This window comes from Protopterus annectens, chromosome 3.part0, assembly GCF_019279795.1.
Source record: "Protopterus annectens isolate FY-2018-M chromosome 3.part0, PAN1.0, whole genome shotgun sequence".
Lineage (NCBI taxonomy): Eukaryota > Metazoa > Chordata > Ceratodontiformes > Protopteridae > Protopterus > Protopterus annectens.
In genome coordinates this window covers 1,901,683,056-1,901,703,362 of record NC_056731.1, presented here as the reverse complement: position 1 = coordinate 1,901,703,362, position 20,307 = coordinate 1,901,683,056, and the positions used below count along the sequence as shown (strand labels likewise).

The window sequence follows — 20,307 nt, the reverse complement described above, 5'->3', positions numbered from 1 at the left end:
AATATATGCCAAATTCCAAAATGCAAGTTTCAGGCTTCATATCATGCAATGTATCCACAGTCGAAACAATAGCTGTCCTATATTTTTCACCCAACAAAGGCTTGTACTGGTTACCCCATTTCCTCACAACATAATTACTTACATTTTCCATAACTCTAACGTCATAGCCTCTGTCCTTAAATAAGGACGTAATAAATTTCACCTCATCCAACATGTCCTCATACCGTGAGGTCATCCTAACTGCTCTAATAAGCTGACCCTTATATATATTCGTGAATTGTTTCTTCGGATGGTAGCTAGAATATTCCAAATAACTATTCGAAAAAGTGTTCTTTCTATAAATTTTGGATTTAAACTTGTCCCCTGTTTTTGACACAAATGTGTCTAGATAAGCCACACCTTCGTGACTGCTAGAGGAGGTAAATTTAAAAAAATTACTGCTACTATTGATGTATTGTAAAATAATGCTAGCTGTTGTTCTCCACCATCCCAAATCAAATATATGTCATCAAGGTATCTGACGTAATATTTTATGTATGTCATAAAGTGACTATCTAAAATAGTCCTCTCTTCCCATTCAAGCATGACCAAGTTGGCGTATATGGGAGCACAAGCTGCTCCCATAGCTACGCCTTTGGTCTGCTTGTAATATTCTCCCTCAAATATAATGTAATTATGTTCGAGAACCAGGGACAACATATCCGTAAGAAGACAGATGGTGTCCCATTGGATATCTGTATGTTTTCTTATACTCGTGGCAAAAGCTGATGGTATACAAGGAAATAAATCTATGACATCAATAGTCACAAATATCAGATCTGAACTGGATAGGTAAATAGGATACTGTTTCAGAAAATCCCATGAGTCCTTAGCTATATGTGGAATAGTGGCGTATATATGTTTCAAATAGGTATCAATAACCTTACCTATATTAAACGTCTTAGACCCACTCCCTGATATAATGGGTCTAAAGGACGGTTCATCTATATTCTTGTGAATTTTAGGAATACCCACTATAGAAGCTAATACAGGATGTTCAACCTTAATATAAGTATAGATGTCATTATTGATCCTGTTATCTAGTAAGTATTCTTCAATACATGTGTCTATTTTTCTATACCCTATGTTGATCTCATTCAAGGACAACATAGAATAATTTCCAGAATTGTGTAGTATTTCATGTATCTTACAAGTGTATAAAAAACTATCACAGATGACTGCACCCCCTCCCCCTTATCTGGTTTCATGATTCTGATGTTAATAGCACATCTTAATTCCTGTAGTACCCTGCTCTCTTCTTTTGTTAAATTGGAACTGATCTGATGTCCATCGATTTGTCTATCCAACTTGTAAATCTGTTTAGTCACTACTTTATCAAAGATAGAAATGGTGGGGTGCATGGGGGGTATATATATATATGTACTTTTCTTTTTGACTACTGGAATGAACGGCTCGGCATGAGAAGTGTCACCCACTGTTTTTTTATCTTTAAATCAAATAGCCAGGTTAAGCTTTCTCACATATCTTTTTATTTCACAAATACAGTCCACTAGATTGAATCTCTTAGTGGGAATAAATTTAATCCCCTTAGATAGTAAATCAAAGTTTCCAGTATTTAAAATGTAGTTAGTATAGTTGTATATATTAAAGTTCCTATAGGTGTAAATAACACCATACCTACATTATTATTACTGGACTCACCTATTGTCTCAGTAACAACTGAACCAGAATTTAACGTGGGGTCCTTGGATATGGATGGTAGTGAGAATCTCTTGTGTAACCCCTCGTCCACTTTCTCTCCCTCCCCTTGTGTTCTCCGTATAAAAAATCAGAGTTAGCATTTCCATCAGAACTAGATTGTTTGTATGTATTTACAATTCCTGTCTTTTGATCCCCCGCTCACATACTTAGGGTACTTACTATGATCTTTTTCCCATAAATAAGCTGTACCTCTTTTCTTTTGTATTGGTCCAAGTCCCTATATAGTTTTTTCATCTTACGTTCATATATTTTTGAAATATTAGATTCAGCATAGGAGAATTGTTTGACGTACAAATTCTCCCACTGAGAAAAAAGAAAGTCATTTTTAATCAAAGTGTTTAATTCTTCCACCTCCTTAATTAAATAAACCAGCTTCTCGTCATTAGATTTCATCAACACAGACATATACTTAAAACCACATTGGTCAAATAAACTATTAAAATCTGACTTAACATTTTCAGTAATATTCACCACCATAGGTAATTTAAAAAATCTAAGTCCCATCGGGACTACCTTTAACTCTATACATCTGGAAAGATAGGCATTGTCCAGTTTAATAGTGTTAATTAGAACCAACTTTTTACCCAAATCATATATAAAATCCTTTAAGGTACCTTTAGACTTCTCCTTTGAAGTGTGTCTTTTGTCACTGATCTCTGCAGTCGGATCAGTATTAAAATAAAGTACAGTTTTGTACCTACCATAAATGTAGATGTTCGAAGATCCACATTGCTGCAGTCCTTACACTTGGGGTAGTCCGCTGTCCTCGGTCGGCCCGAATATCAAAGTATAAGGCTGACGTCGGTCAAGGCGCATTTGACTGACATCAGGACGTCAGGGTACAAATGCGCATGACCGACGTCATATCCTCAGTCTTTTCTTGCCCCAGATGTCAGAAGACCCTAAAAATAAAGGTCAAAACCAAAAGACAGCAAACCACCAACCAACCACCCTTGCACTAATCATATGTACAATATATACAATATACACAATATGTACAACCCAACCCACACAACCACCTCTAACTACAGAGGGGAAGGAGGGAGGGTAAATTGGACTGCAGCAATGTGGATCTTCGAACATCTACATTTATGGTAGGTACAAAACTGTACTATGTTCTTCATCTCACATTGCTGCAGTCCTTACACTTGGGTAGAATCCCAAAGCAGAGGTAAGGGAGGATGGCTAACTAAAAGGAAGCAGGAGCTGCTAAAATGCCCTGCAAAACAGCAGTGGCAAAACCAGCCCTGGATTTAGAGTAAAGTGGCAGGTGATAATGCCTAGAGAAAGTATGCACTGAACTCCAAGTAGCTGCCTCCAAAATATCCTTGGTTGCCACTCCCCTCAAAAAAGCTGTTGAAGTGGCAGTAGCCCTAGTGGAATGAGGCCTAATCCCAGTTGGAATCTCCTTGCCATGATGGGAATAACAGAAAGCAATGCAAAACCCAATCCACTTAGAAATAGTTTGTTTTGACACAGGCTTGCCCTGAGAACTCAAAGCAAAAGAAACAAACAACTGCTGAGACTGCCTGAACCCTTTAGTTCTGTCCAAATAATAACGCAACTGCCTGTGTACATCTAAAGTGTGCAAAATCTTTTCCCCTTTATTTTGGGGATTTGCATAAAAGTAGGCAAATGAATAGTTTGGTTTAAAGCCACACTAGAAACCACCTTAGGCATAAAGGAAGGATTAGTACGTAATGATACCCTATCCTTATGGAAAATCAAGAAAGGCTCAACCGCCATAAGGGCCTGCAATTCAGAAACCCTTCTTGCAGAGGTAATGGCCAACAAAAAAGCAGTCTTCCATGACAAATATTTCAACTCAGAAGTAGCTGCAGGCTCAAACGGTTGTAGAGTGAGTTTCTCCAACACAAAATTGAGATCCCAAGCAGGAGTAGGAGCTCGTCGTGGGGGTCTTATATTCTTTGCCCCTCTAAGAAATTGCTTGAACAAAGGATGAGAAAACAATGGTGGGTCGCAATCATAGTGAGCCAAAATTGCTGCAGCATGAACTTTAATAGAAGAGAAAGACAAACCTTTGTCTAGTAACTCAGTAAGATATTGAAGAGCCACACACAAATTAGGCTCAGAAACATCAAAATCTTTTGCTGCACTCCAAAATAAAAATCTCTTCCATTTGTCTGCGTACACTTTCCTTGTACTAGGCCTTCTAGCTTCCAAAATAACATTCAAAACTTGCTGAGGAAGTGGAGGCCCACTATGGTTCAAAACAGAATATGCCAGGCTGTTAGGTGCAGAGAGTGAAGCTTGACATTGAGCAAATGGCTGTCCTCCTGTGACAACAGGTGTGGAATTGAAGGCAAAGGCCATGGAGGCTTCCGTACCAGACTTCTCAGTAATGGGTACCAGTGCTGTCGAGGCCAATCTGGAGCTATTAAAATCATCCTTGGCTTGTCCTGTCTGACCTTTAGAAGTACCTTTGGGAGGAGAGGCAGAGGTGGAAAGGCATACACATGAAGATTGCTCCAATTGAAAGAAAGAGCATCCACTCTCCAAGCTGTGGGATGAAACCTTTTGTGCAAAACTTTGGCAGCTGATGGTTTAGTGGAGAAGCGAACAGATCTATGTCTGGAGTTCCCCATGACACTGTCAATTTCTGAAATACATGAGGATCCAATTTCCACTCGTGGGGATCCATAATTGCCTGCTCAACACATCTGCTAAGGAGTTCTGTGCTCCTGGCAGAAACCTTGCCTGAAGATTGAGCTGTAAACTGAGAGCAGTCTCCCACAAAATCATTGCTTGCCTGCATAGAGGATAAGAATCGTTCCCCTTGCTTGTTGATGTACCACATGACAGTTGTGTTGTCTGTTAGAATCAACACCTGCCCTGGAAGAAGTAAATCCTTGAAAGCTATTAATGCAAACTGGACTGCTAACATCTCCTTCATGTTGATATGTAGATGTTGTAGTCTGGCAGGCCACTTGTCTTGTATCCACTTTCCATTTAGATGAGCTCCGCAAGCTTTGTCTGAGGCATCTGTCGTTAAAATCTGACTCGCCTCTGGCCGGGTCACAGAGAGTCCCTTGTTTAGGTGACATTCCTGAGCCCACCACAAAAATTCCTTTTGAATGCAAGGTATTATTTGAATGACAGTGTCCAGATCCTGGCAGTGCTGTGTCCATACATTTTTGAGATACCATTGTAGCTTCCTCATATGCAGTTTGGCATTGGGAAGCACCAGAATACAAGATGCCATGAACCCTAAGGCTTGAAGGACTGTCCTTGCAGTCAGCCCGGACTGATGAGATAGTTGATGGAAGTAAAGGGATTGACTCTTTTGTTTGTCCGGGGTTAAAAAGGCCATCTGGGATGCTGTATTCAGTCTCACACCCAGAAAGCACATGTCCTGAGAGGGTACTAGACTGGACTTCATTTCGTTCACAGAATACCCCAGGCATCTTAGCACTGCTATCACATATTCCAAATGATGAAGAAGCTCTTCCCTTCCTTGAGCCAGAATCAGGCAGTCGTCCAAATAAGGAAAGATCTGTATTCCTTTTAGCCTGAAGAAAGCTATCACTGGAGCCAGAACTTTCGTGAACACTCTGGGCGCAGTAGATAAGCCAAAGGGCAATGCAGAGAACTGATAGTGAGAAGTCCCAGCTCGAAACGCAGATACTTCCTGCAACTTAGTCTGATAGGAACATGAAGGTAAGCCTCCTTGAGATCCAAAGTTACCATCCAATGATCTTTGCCCAGCAGAGGTAAAAGCTGCTGCAACGTCAACATTTTGAACTTGGGAATGTCCAGATAAGTGTTGAGGATAGATAAATCCAAAATTGGTCTCCACGTGTTCCCCTTCTTTGGTACTAGGAACAGGCGAGAATAAAATCCTAGGCCCACTTCTGGCATAGGGACCGGCTGTATGGCCCCTATTTGGAGCAACAGAGAAACTTGCTTGTGAGCCTCTATTCTTTGTTGAGGAGGAACGTCTGGCATGCCTTTGAAAGGAGGCAAGGTATGGAAATAAAACCTGTAGCCGTGGTGTATGATATCCAATACCCATCTGTCTTGGGTAATTAAACTCCAATTTTCTTCGAAAAGTGCCAACCTTCCTCCCAAAGGTGCTGCCAGACGAGAAGGCTCTGGCAGCTGAAAAGGTAGGTCATTGGGTCTGTTTACGAAAGGACTGACCCCTGCCCCTCACCCGAAGACTGTGCGGAAGAACTCCCTGTTCTAGGCCTGAAAGAGCCCTGAGCTCTGCCCCTACCACGTCTAGATCTACCCCTAGACTGGGAATCATAAGAAGGATACGTCCACCCCTTAGTAGGCCAATTTCTACTAAACTTTGGAGGCTGGACCTGCAAAAAATCTTTAACAGTCTGCATAGACTTAGCCTTGTCTTCCATTTTCTTTAAAACTGCCTCAACAGGAGAACCAAACAACACGTCAGATTGCAAAGGAGCATCTAAAATCCTTGTTTTAACATGGTCAGACAAATTCTGATCCCTCAGCCAGGCGTGCCTGCGAAGAACTGACCCAGTGGCAGCCACCCTAGGCGAGGCCTGTACAGCATCAAAACCACATTGCAAAGAATGCTTACCCACCTGTTCAGAAACATGTACTAAATCTTGCAACTCTTTACAATCAATACCTTCTGCCAGAGCATCAACCTTAGACTTCAATTGTGAAAGGAGATAGTTTTGGTATTTCAACATGTGAAACTGGCAATTCAAAGCCCTCATAGCAAGAGTGGAAGAAGTATAAACTTTCTTTCCCCATCTATCCAAGGCCCTGGCCTCTTTGTCTGCAGGAACGGATTCTTTACAACAGAAGCCTTAACACCTTTAGGCCCCTGGCTAACAGTTTCTGGGTCTGCCCTAGGACTCTTAAAAAGAAACTTATGAGCTTCAGGCACCCTGTAATACCTATCCGGTTTAACAGGAGCAGGAGGCAAAGAATCAGGATTAAGAGAAGCCTCTGTAAAACATCTTCCACTACATCCAAAACAGGAGGTATAGCCAAAGGCCTATGCTGGGGTAAAAACAAAAATTCCCTAAGCCTTTTCCTGGAATCAGAGAAGTCCTGACCTTCCCACTTAAAATGCTCCCTCATGGAATGAAGAGTTTCTGAAAAAGAAAAATCCTCAGGAGGAGAAGCAGAAGGAGTAGAATCATCCACATCAGAATCAGAATAAGGAGAGTACTCCTGCAAGTCTTCAGCCGAAGACTCTGAAACATCTGAAGCCTGCTCAAAACTCCCTAGCTCAGGCTCCACCCTAGGCCTCTTATCAGGAGGGGGCATAGAACCCCTAATCAAAGTAATCAAATCTTCTGCCATTTTAAGCATATGCTTCTTGGGCACAGTCCCTGAAGAACTAGGGGTAACACCAACTGAAGCTAAACCTGGCCTGCCCCTTGAGAAGCCTTGGAAACAGAAGGAGAGGGCCTAACCACCCTAGGCAGGGAGGGGAGTATAGTAACCTGAGAAGCCCCATCAGCCTGGCCTGCCTCCTGAGAGGCCACATCCTGCAACAACAAAGTCTCTCCCTGGGAACCCAAAGAAACCTCCGGTGGAACCACCGGCTCCACCGACACCTCTAAAGAACCGACGTCCGGTACTGATGGTTCCTCTAGCCTAGGTTTAACAGCTTTGTCCTTGCGCTTCTTCGAAGAAGCGGGCGTCGGAGCATCCGACGGCATTTTATAATTGCACCGCTTCCCGAAGACTAACCTGGCACAATCTAATCTCCTCTTAATAGTGCGCTTATTGAATCTAGCACAAGAGCGACACCCAACAACGTCGTGCTCAGGCCCTAAACAAGGAATACACAAAGTATGGTAGTCTCTATGCGGTATCTGTTTCCCACAAGAAATACAATTATTCACTTTTCTGACATCCGGTAAACCACTGAGGCAAGAAAAACTAAAATATTCTAGCGGGTACTTAGCCAACTTTGATTCAGTCTGAAACTCCGAAAACGAACAATTTCAGAACGCCAACCGGCACTTGCAACGCTGCTTCTGCATCGGACCATGCGGCAAAAAAGACTGAGGATATGACGTCGGTCATGCGCATTTGTACCCTGACGTCCTGATGTCAGTCAAATGCGCCTTGACCGACGTCAGCCTTATACTTTGATATTCGGGCTGACCGAGGACAGCGGACTACCCCAAGTGTAAGGACTGCAGCAATGTGAGATGAAGAACATCAGTTCTTTTCAATAAATGTTTTAAACAGATCTGAATTTACATGTTTCAAATGTTTACTTTTGCTGTGCCTACTAACATCAATATTGTCCATCATACCATTGTCAACAGTGTCAATATTAGTGTCCATACCCTTTGCTGTAGTACCATCTGTATCCAAACCCTTTGCTGTAGTACCAAAAGAGAAATATGGCTTCATTCTTTTAGGCTTAGTGCCTATACGATAAGCTTCTTCATTAACATCACCAAATGAGAAATCAAATGTGAAGTCAGGAGTACCAATTTTACTACTACTCCTTTGAGAGCCTGCTAAAGAAACAGGAGGTATATCCAAAGAAATAATGTTTGTACTTCCCAGTGTTTGCCATAACAGTACTTTTACAGGAACCCTGTCCATTAGCAATGGTTGTTGAATATGTCGACAAATTAGACAGTCTTAAAACATCTTGACAGTTAATATTGACTCGATCAATATCAGTAATACAGTTCTTGTTGTCACGGCTATGTTCTACCTCTGAACTGTGGCAATTGTTTTTCCCTTTGTAAATATCTAAGAAGGAGCTGCTTAGTTGATTAAGTAGGGTAGTAAGCTTGCTTAACTCTCCCCTCAGTTCAGTCAATTCAGCTTTCACCGACTGATAATCCTGGTGTGCAGTCAATTCAGCTTTCACCACTGAAAATCCTGGTGTACAGGACTGTGTAATGAATCCAATGAGGTTTCCCGATCAGACTCCATGAGACCCAACTCAGAACTCAACTGAAGCAAACAGTGCAGCAACCATAAAAGTTCAACTAGAAAAGAAAAAGCAGCAAATGCACTGTGTGCAAAATTCTGTCTCTGTGTCTTGGGAATTCACCTCTATTCAACGCTCATAACAGTCCACAACACCTTCAATAAACCAAGTAGAAATGAACAAAAGTTTATTGTAATGCCAACAAACAAAGAATGGTTAAGCGCTTTCACTTGAATAAAACAAGCTTCCTCAGAACACCATAGCTTGCATCACAGTTGTTTAAATAATTTTTTTGGCGCCAAAATTCAGTTTGAAATTTTAAAGCTATACACACATCCTTGACCATTGTTCTCTATTCATAAAATATTAAATAATATTCATATTATTTCTAAAAGCAATGTTACATATAATATGTGTTGATAAAGTAAACAAGTTAAAAAAACTGAAAAAATGTTAACAAAAACATTTACATTTAGATCATATCAAAACATGTTTAAAAACATATAACAATATACCTAATAGATAGTTAATTTTAAGACCAATAGTGGTTTGACAGATACAGTGTTAGTGCTAGGAGGGTGAACAAAAAACTCCACACCCTACAAGCCCTCCTCACTCTGGAAAAAAGTGGACATCTGTGCAGTTACCGAGACTTGTTTTAAAGCCATAGAAAGTACTCTGGCATTGCAAAGTTAGTTACAGTGCATTCCACACATTTAGACCAACAACAGCACATACTGGAACTAAAGGTGGAGGTGTCTCAATCTACATTACCAAAAAATATACCTCCAGGCCTGGTTAAATAGAATGATACCAGGATGATGACAATCAGTGTTAGTGGCACAACAGGTAGCACACTCCCCTTCGGTGCAGAAAGCTGTGGGTTCCATTCCCACACTAGGTTGATGGACTGCTCATGCTGTAGTGGGGTAGGGTAAGGGGTAGTGCTGTATTCCTGTGAGTGACGCCCTTCAGATGAGATGTTAAACTGAGGTCCCATCTGCCTGAATTTGTGGTACATCAGGTGGATGTAAAAGATCCCCTGGCACCTACCAAAAAAAGTAGGGGTCCTTTATTTATACACAAAAATAACTATCTTTTTTTTTTTTTTTTTACAAAATATTTACACATTTACAAATATATAAATATACATATTTATTTACACATATTCAGAATTTCCTTTACAAACATGCTGAATTTTCATCCCTATAAGACTCCCACTCTTTTTTCCATAACCACCATCAGATTTTAAATATTGTTGCAAAAATCCATTTACCATTAAATATAATTTCATTTATTCTTTCATTCCATATCACCAATATAACATAAAATAGCTTTTTGTCTATTCGTTTAACATATTCTTTACTTCTATTCTTAATAATATCCATATTTAACCATATCTGTGTTTATTTTATTTCCTTCTTTAATATCTTCAAAAATCTTCTTTACATAATTTTCTCCATGACATTTTTATTCTTTTATATTTCAAAAACACATTTCATAGTTTCTTATTCTTGACAATGTGAACATATTCTATCACTTTTCTTTTTATATGACATGTTTCCTTTTGCTGGCAATTTATCCATTACCAGCTACACAAAATTTTTGACATTCTACTTTCTCAATTTTTATAACTTAAATTTTTTCATCTGTTAGATTTTTCCCATGGTTTTACATATTAATATTTTGTCACTACAATCTCATACCATACTTTTCTATCTTTTTCTGTATTGACGATTTGGATTTTCCACATTTGTTTTTCATGGTAACATTTTATTTCTTCATTTATACACTCTTTCTTTCACTCTTTTTTACCCTACTCCAAAATTTATCATACTTATTATACAGTTTTACTACTAAGCTCTCAGCTTTTACATTTATCCACATTAACACTGTGTACAAACTTAATGAAGCAGTGTATATACCACTTGGTTAACTAACCCTAAACCTTCATTTCCATAAAAAAATCCTCTTTTTACATTGTTTGATCTAGAACTTTATAAAAAGAAAAAATATCTGCAATAATTCCTTTTCAAATACTGCTGGCATCATAAATACACCTGCTAAGTATGCAATTTTCCAATCACTACTGAATTTATCAAATAAGCCTTTTTTCTGAAAGCTAATTTATATATTTTCCAGAAAAAACATGTTTGCTTTATTTCTTCTATTGTTTTTCCCCACTGAATTCTACTTGTATCTATATTCCCAAATTTTATACCCTAACACAGAAATTGTATTCATTGTAAAATATATATCCCTGATCTTTACTGCATTGTCTAAACTTTTACTTTTCTCTTTATTTAAGGCCATCCCTATCATCGCCAGACACTCATTTGTGCAAATCATTACTTCTTTTACCCAAATTTTGTTTTTATAATTATTATAATGTCATCTGCATATGTTAAACTGGAATTTTTAACCCTTCAGGTATTATTATACCCCACCTCAATCATTTTGTAATTTATTTCACATACTATCACATTTATAACTAATGTAAATATTATACAAATCATTGCACATCCCTGTCTTATATACCTATTGGCTTAACCATCCATTTACAAGAATTTTAACTTTATTATTACTATATGATGACATACATAATTTCATAACTTTCTCACATATTATAGTCTTTCATTATTACCCATATAATTTCATGTCCAGTTGTGAGAAATGCTTTATTAAGGTCTCCTATTATGATTTTCACTTCTTTTCTGTTCATAATATCCACAATTTCTCTATCATTAATAATTTCTAACAACTTTTCCCCTTTATACTATATATGCTATCTTCCACAATATTTTCTATTTTAGTTTCAAATCTCTTTTGTATTATTTTCATAAAGATATTATAATCAATATTATTCAATACTACTGGGCTCCAGTTTATTAATTTTCTTCTATCTTCCTACTTCTATATGAATTTATGTCTTCCACTACATAATTCTTTATACATAAAATCTTCATTTAACCATTCATCCAAAATCTTTAAAAAAATATATATTTTTTGCCAATCCCTTAAATTTTTATAACCTATTTCATCTGGGCCTGCAGCCAAATCTATATTGACTTGTCCTAATTCTTTAACTAGCTCATTTATTTTCCTGAGTTCCTTCACTGTTCATAATCTTTTCCTGGGTTCCTTCTATTTCTCTTTTTACATTTAATATTTCTCTCATTACATTACCATCTTTCTTTACTAATACACTTAAGTAACATGATGATTCTTATCTTTTTCCTTGTAAAAAATATCTTTGCTTATATAAAAATGCTTGCATTTCTTCTTGATTTCTTTCATATAATTATTTTTCTTTGTCAAAGTACTTTCTCTCATTATGTTCTAAATCTTCCAATGCATCGTTATATGTTCTTTTACATTTTTCTTTATCTACTTTTCTCACAACATACTGCCAGTATAACAAAAAAACTTTTTTATATTTTTCTTTAAATAGCATCCACCATTCAGATGAATTTTTATTAAACACAGTAATAGGATCTTTCCATAACTGTATTACTAATTTCTTTCCTTCTTCATTTCATGTTTTCTCATTTATCCTTTTTATTAATTTGCCTATTTTTATATATTCCTTGTTTTGTTTTATCTCTAGCCATATTGCAAAATGATCAGAAAATCCTGTTTCAACTACCTCCTAATCTCCTAAAACTAAACCTTCTGATACTATAAAAATAATCTATTTTGGTTCTATACATACCCCTTTTGTAAGTCCATGATTTTTTGTCCCAATGTTATTTTATTTATTTAACATTTATTTACTGGGAAAGTCCAACGTGGAATGAAGCCAATTTTTAGAGGAGACCTGGGGAGAAGTACTCCAGATGCATGTCTTTATAATGTGGGAGGAAAATGGAGCACCCGAAGGAAACCCACACAAATGCAGGCAGGACATGCAGACTCTGCACAGAAGGCAACCCAGCCAAGAATCAAAGCGGAGAACCTCTTGTTGTGAGGTGACAACACTAACGGTGCACCACTGCACTGCCCACTTAACCAACCATAACTTACCCAATCTTATAACTTCTAACATTTTTCTTATATCATTACCTTTCTTTTTGCATTTGCCTCTGAAATCACAACTAAAGTCTCCTATTGTTATAATATTTAATTTATCATAATCTAATACACAGTCTAACGTCTGATGAAATAAACTTTCCCTTTCTTTAGTTAGTATAAGCATATTATGTTATAATTCGGTACACTTGTTCTTTCCATTTTAAATCTACAATGATTAATCTTCCCATTTTGCTAACATTACATCTAATATCTTTACTGTATTTCTACAGAATGCAGCTATTCAAGAACACCTCTCATTTCCCAAATTTGAGATGATCTTTACTTCCCATAGTTTTTTTGTTTGCAATCTTTCATTTGTTAAAAATCTTGTGTTTTCTAATAAAACTACATCTACATCAAATGCATTGCACCACTCCAAAATTCCTTCTCTTCCTACTATTTTACATTTACAGAAAGGACTCTAAAATTGTAATCTTCCCTTTTCCTTAGATTCTTGGTTTCATGTGTTGTTAGCTAATTACTAGGCTAGCTTTCTTAATAGGTCATTCTAAGCCTAACCAGTTTCCTTCCCAAAGGTGAGAATCAAACACTGTACTTTGTGTCTGTGAGTCAAACACCTTAACCATTATACTATGCCCCAATATTTAGATGTATATATTCTTTTATCATAGGTTCACAGGTGTGTACTAGGCCAATGGCCCTGGAGCCTTTACAAGCCTAGCACATAGAAGTGCCCTGGCATCATGCCGCCATTAGTTCCTGGTGCCTCTATCAAGTAGAACCACTGGAGTGATCCCCGGGATGAACTTTCTATTTCCCAACCACTCATTAAGGCTTCTCTTGAAAAAGGCCAGTGAGATGCTCTGCTTGACATGTATGGGAAGTCTATTCCAGAGCATGGGCAGTCTCTGGGTTATGAACCTGTCCCCCCAGCATGTTCTGCTGATTGTGATAATGAGGTTGAGGTCCCTGGAGCTTGTGGTGCAGAGGGATTGGGATTTCTTTAGGTGTAACATTTCTAACATGGCTTTGTAAGTCAACCAGAGATAGCCTCTTAATAGGCAATATGAGACAGAGAAAAGCTGGAGTTTTTTGAGTCTGTCCATGTACAGCATGTGTTTAAGGCCTAGGATCCTCTTTGTGAGGTACTTTTATGGCCTTTCCAGCTGTTGCAGGTGTTTAGTGAGGTACATGCCAAATGGGGCATTATACTCTATGACTGGTCTAATGAGGGAAGAGTAGAGAGAGATGATGACCTCTTTCTTCCTGGATGCAAAACCCCTGGTAATGAGATGTGCCACATAGGACTTTCTGACCACAGTGACAATGTGGTGGTCGAAGGAGAGGTTGCTGTCAACCTAATTAGTGGGAACTGAGTTTTTCCCAAAGGGAAGGATGATGCATTTTTTGGCATTAAGCTTAAGGCCATGGTTTTGATACCAGTCGTTGGTCTCAGTGAGGCCTTTCTGTAGGATATCTACATCACTTGGGGAGCTAATAATGGCTCCCAGCTTGCAATCAGCAGCAAACTTGGCCTTCCAGAGTCCCTCCATGTTGGCCTGGACTTCTGAGAAGTAGTTGCCAAACAGGAGAGGACCCATGACCAATCCCTGTGGGACTCCACTCGTGACTGGTTGGCAGTCTGACTTGGAGTCTGCTACTTTCACACTGTGGGTTCTATCTGTGAGCCAATTTGCAACCCTAGTGATATAGGGGTTGATGCCTAGTTTGGTGAATCTATCAATAATTCCTGAGTGGGGAATGGCATCAAAGGTCTTGGCCAGATCAAGGCAGGCTGTATGAACTGCCTTGCTTTCATCCACAGCTCTAGTGATGGACTCAAAATCAACCACGCTGAGCAGGCATGAATTACCCTTCACAAAACCAAAGTGCATGGGATCCAGAGTTTGGAGATTCCCTATATCCTTGTTAATTAGGTCCATGATTATGCGCTCAATAGCCTTACATTTCGGACTTGTCAGGCTAATGGGGCAATAACTCACAGGGTCTGCAGTCACTCCCGCTTTATGGAGAGGGGTGACTGTAGCAGTGCGCCATTCTGTATGGACAAAGCCTAAGGTGAGGCTGTGATTGAACAGGGCACACAGGTATGGTGCCAGTTCACTTTGTAGTTCATGCAGAACACAGCCAGGGATATTGTCAGGTCTTATGGAGGCTGTATTTTTGGCCTTGGACAATGCAGCTTTAACCTGTACTGCAGTAATGCTAGGTGTCTGGCATTGTGATTGGGCCTTTGGGGGGGGGAGGGTAAAGTTGGCACTGGCTCTGTTGGCCAGTATGTTGGCAATATCTGTTGGCTCAGTATAGGAGGTACCATTGTGCAGTAACTCAGAGCAAATCTGGGTATTGCCTGGAGATTCTTGATATAAATGTAGAAGGCTTTGTGGTTGTTTTTAGTATCTTCTGCAACTCTGCCTTCATAGCTAGCTTTAGAGGTTTTGATGAGGGATCTCAACTTTTTGTTGAGGCTAATAAAGGTTCCAGTCTTGGGACTTCACCTTTTTCTGCAACCGTTTCTTCCTTCTGTTGTAGAGTTTGTTAATGGCAGGTGACCACCAGATTGGCTTCCTTTTTTTGGAGGAGAGCGTCTTGGTTCTGTTGGGTATGGCTAGTTCCATGCATTTGTGTATGTGCTTGTACAGTGCACTGGTGTATAATTCGGCGGTCATGCACCTATTTTCCATTTGCATGGGCGCCATGAAGTTAGCCACCTCTGTTTTTAGGTGCCCAAAGTCAGCTTTGGAGAAGTTTTTCATTGTGGTTACCTTTGCTGGTGGTGTGGGTGAGATGTGGAGTTCCATGGTAATTAGTTTGTGGTCGGATCTAACCAGGGAGGAAGTGACTATTGGTTTTGAGCAATGGTTGCCCATGTTAGTAATAACCAGGTCAAGGATGTTGCTTCCTCTAGTGGGGGTAACAATGAGCTGGTCCAGCGCATTGGAATTAATGAATTCCAGGAAGCGTTGGGCAAGTGTATTGGTGCATAAGTAGTTTTCCCAGTTGATGGAGGGGTAGTTGAAGCCACCCAGTATGAGAGTGTTGGGTTGGATCCTAATAGTTTCCAGGGTGCTTAGGAACGTGGAATTAGAGTCTTGGGACATGGTTGGGGACCTATAGCAGGCTACGACCTGAATTTCCATCTTACCCACTATTAGTTGTACCTGAAGTATCTCCTATGCGGTGTGCTGGGCTATTAGTCTGGAGATGTGCATATCCTTTATGAATATGGAGACGCCACCACTTTTGGAGCTTTGGTCCATTTTCTGGGGCCAAAAGGTGTGGAATGAGTTATAGCCTGGTAGCGCAGGGGTGTTTTCTGCTGCTTTAAACCAGGTTTCCGTTACAACACAAATGTCGATGTTCTCCATTTTGAGGAGTGCTTCGAGCGAGTACATCTTGAGATTTAGACTTCTATCACTGACCCTTAGATTGCATTTATTTATAGTTATTACAGTGGTAATTTGGTCTTTAGAACACCGCCTAAAAAAGGCACTATAGGGGTAGCAAGAGCCTTAGCCAGTATCCGGAAACCTAGGGGTGACAGATGCAGGCCATCTCTGGCAAAGGATCGAGGTCTGTTAATCATGTCATCCCAAACAGACAGATACTAGATCCCCTTTGAATGACACCAGAAACTTAGCCAATTGCTGAAGTCAATCATTTTATGCTTGGCCTGCGGCATCATTCTGGGTGATGGTAGGATACTGCTCAGGGCTAGGGTCATACCCGCCTGGGCCACATAATCCGAGAGCTCCTCCATGTCTCTTTTCATGTAGTCCAGGGATGTATGTCTCAGGTCATTCACACCGACATGGACAATGACAGAGTCATAACAGTACTTGTTGTGGAGTGACCTGAGTGCGTGTGTTATGTGTCGGATCCTGGCACCCAACAGAGAGCTGACTGTTACCTTCTCCTTATTCAACTTAGTGAGTGGGACATCAGTGTGCCTCACTATCAAGTCACCTATGATTAGTATATTGGGCAAGCTGTTTTGGCTTAGCACAAGTCTGAGTGTTGGGAAATAAGAAGAGAGGGTTGTCTGTGTACATGAGGCAGTTGCTACACTGCCTCAGAATGTCCAAGTTCACCAGGTTAATAGGAGAAAGCACAGAAACTGACCTCTAGACATGCCAGGAGGGATGGTCATTATTAATAAGTACTGGAGCTGTTTCCTTATAGGCGTTATTGTTGTTAGCACTTACATGTGCCACAATAATTGCTACAAGAAACCAGATAAAGTGCTAGGCGAATAAGCTATTTAAATGCAAGAGAGAAGAAAACTATTGAAGAGCAGACTTTCTGGCACCAGTAAAAGTTTACCCCAGCCTAGTGGCACTGCACAGCACGCAAACCAGTGCAAACACGGGATTTTACAGCAGAAAGTTGAAAGGGAGCTAGAAACCACTTCTCCTGTGGTAGACGGGCTACCTAGTGCTTACCACTCCCACTGATAAGCTGAGAGGCTTCCCTCTAACCCTAACAAAACAAATACAAACTAGTGAACAAAAACAAAAGTGCTGCAAGGAGGTGGCTAAAAACAAACCAGTTTAATAAACAAGTTAACAAGTTTATTAAATAGGCTTCCCTCTAACACAGACAGGTCTGGGGAACTCAGAAACTACAATACAGTCCTGAATACAGCAAGCCTGTATCTGGACTACTCTAGTAACAGGAAAGGCGGGAAAACAAGCTACTAATTTTTTTCTTAACTATAATAATAGCAAATGAGCAAACTGATTTAAACAAATTGACCAATTAACCAATAAAAAAAACCCTCAAAACTGAGCCCTGTTCCAGCAGTCTTCAATCAGACAAGCTCCAGCTGCACAGTCCTGTCACTAGGGTGCAGGGAACCCTTCTCCAAAAAAGATGACCTGGATTAGTGCTCAAGTTATACAAACAAAGCTAGATTCAGCAGGTTTGAATCCAGTCTATACTACAGCAAACAAGGTGGACCAATTTCAGAAAGAAGCAGTTCAAATAAGCAGGCACAATAAGCCTTTAACCAGAAATTCCCAGCTCAGAAGGGCAGAATCTAGCCTCTCCTCCCACAAGAGTGCAGACCACAAACCTTCTTAATGTAAAACAACTGGCCTGAAGCCCAGGTGCTTAAGCCAAAAGGCTTAGAATAACAGTTACAATTTAATCAGCAGCAATAAATCCAGCAGAATAAATGCAAGTGAATACTTTTAAGAATAGGCAGCAAAAGCAAAATAAAGTAGTAAAGTAGGAAGAAACACAAATACAGTAAAGGTAGATGAATAAAGTGCATTTTTTTTAATATAAAAGTAGCAAACGAGCAAACTGATTTAAAGAAATTAACCAATAAAAAAGCTAAAAACTGAGCCCCGTTCCAGCAGTCTTCAATCAGACAAGTTCTAACTGCACATCCCTGCCACTAGGGTGGAGGGGAACCTTCTCCAAAAAAAGATGGCCTGGATCCATTTCCTTTTTTTTCTTTTGTACTTATCCTTTTAAATTTTCTTTTATCCTTTTACCAACATAATTATTTTTCCCTTTTACTACCTCCCAGTTTATGCCTTCATCACTTATTTCAGAACCTTCTTCTATGTCTTCTTTATTATTTTTCTCTTGTCTAATTTTTCTTCTGATTTCACTACTTCTACAATTTATTCTCTTTGTCCATTTTCTCCTTTTTCTTATTCCTTACTCTTATTTTCATTTTTGGAAACCACCCACAAATGTCCAATTCTGTTACATTTATAACATTTAATTTCACATTTTTTGCATCATGTCCCGTTTCCCCACAAATATAACATTTTCTTTTGTTCATAGGTAGGTACTAGGCTATCAGCCGAAGGGCCTACGTAAGCCTAGCCAACAAGGTTCCCTGGCTTACGCCACACAAGAAAGTTATTTTCCTGTGCCCCTGTCAAGCAGAGCCACAGAAGTGATCCCCGGGGTGTATTTCCTATTTCCCATCCACTCATCAAGATTTTTCTTGAAGAGTGCTAATGAAGAACTTTGCTTGACATAGATGAGTAACCTGTTCTAGAGTATGGGAAGTCTCTGGGACAGGAATCTATCCCTCCAGCATGTCCTGTTTATTGTGGTGACAAGGTTTAGGTCCCTAGAGCGTGTAGCTCGGACAGATTGGGATTTCTTTAGGTGTAGCATGTAAACAGCTCTGGGTTTGACATAGCTTTACATGTTAGGCAGAGATCACCTCGGAGTAGGCGATATGCTACGGAGTAAAGCAGAAGTTTTTTGAGATGGTCAGCGAAGGGCATTTGTTTGAGGCCAGTAATCCTCTTTGTGAGGTACTTCTGTGGCCTTTCCAGCTGCTGCAGATGTCTTGTGAGGTACATTCCAAAAGGGGCATTGTACTCTATAATGGGTCTAATGAGTGTTGAGTAGAGGGGAACAATGACCTCTTTTTTCCTGGATGAGAACCCTTTTATGATGAGGTGTGCCACGTAGAAGGACTTCCTGACTACTGTGGCGATGTGACGATCAAAGGAGAGACTACTGTCCACCTGGGTCCCAAGGTCTCTTATCACGCATTCAGTGTTAAGTAGATTGCTGCCTATGTGGCAGTTCATGGGTAGAGTTTTTAACAAAGGGGATGACAGTTACTTATCAAATTTCCTTCTTTTCCACAAAAAGGGTTGTCCCCAGTATTTTACAACACCTCTATTCCACTCCACATTTATCATGCTTCATATATGTATAGTTCGTTCTCTTTCTATTTTTAACACAATATTACAATCCCAGCCACAAGTTCATAAACCCCTTTTGTCAAACTTTTGCAATGTCCAGTACTTCTTTACATAAACCTTTCAAATGTCCTTTCAAAGTCTTTCTTTCTACATCTGTTAAAAATTGCATACAAATCTTCCTTTTTGTTTCCCTGTTAAATGCTTTTATCACATAAAGATTCCATGGGTTGCAGTCTTTTTTTCATATTCTCCAAGAAAACCTTCCATTGAAAAATAGTCTCAGATATAATGTCACAAAATGTCTCTTTGTTAATAAGAATAAATGCTCTTACCTCACGTGCTTTTACATCCAAAGGAGGTATTGAATTGTCCAATACTCCATACCTGTCTTTTTCTTTGTCTTCTTTACTTGGAATCCTTTACTACATACTTCCATTTTCATCTTCTTCTGCCTTCTTTTCTGCTACTCCACTTTTGTCTTCTTTTACTTTCTCTGCATATTTTCTTTTCCATTTCAGTACTATTCTTCATGATTGTCAGTGCATCCTCCTTTTGTATTTTTTCCATAATGTCACCCCAGGAAACATCTCCTTCATTTTCTGGCTCACTCTGCACCACAATTTCTTTAAGTAAATAGTCCATCATTTGCTGACTCATCTCCATCAAAGAGGTTTCTTTGAAACATTTCCTCAGAATCCCGCACACATTCTCTGGTCTTGATATTTGCTTTCTCCTCCATTTATTTCACTACTCTATCACCCTCTTCTCTCTCTCCATCTGCCTCCCTGTTTCTCCAGGCTGCCTCTGCACCTGGAACGGAAAAAGGAAGTGATCCTCCAAAATGGTTTCCACTCACAACAATAACGAGAGGGGAAGTTCTCCGATGCCCTAGTCAAATTA

General features: G+C 39.5%; 1 protein-coding gene across 5 annotated transcripts in view; it reads right to left on the bottom strand.

The window, feature by feature from the left end:
* RNF144B (ring finger protein 144B) overlaps window positions 1-20,307 on the bottom strand; it is a 1,090,613-nt gene that overhangs the window by 22,440 nt on the left and 1,047,866 nt on the right. The window lies entirely within an intron of this gene.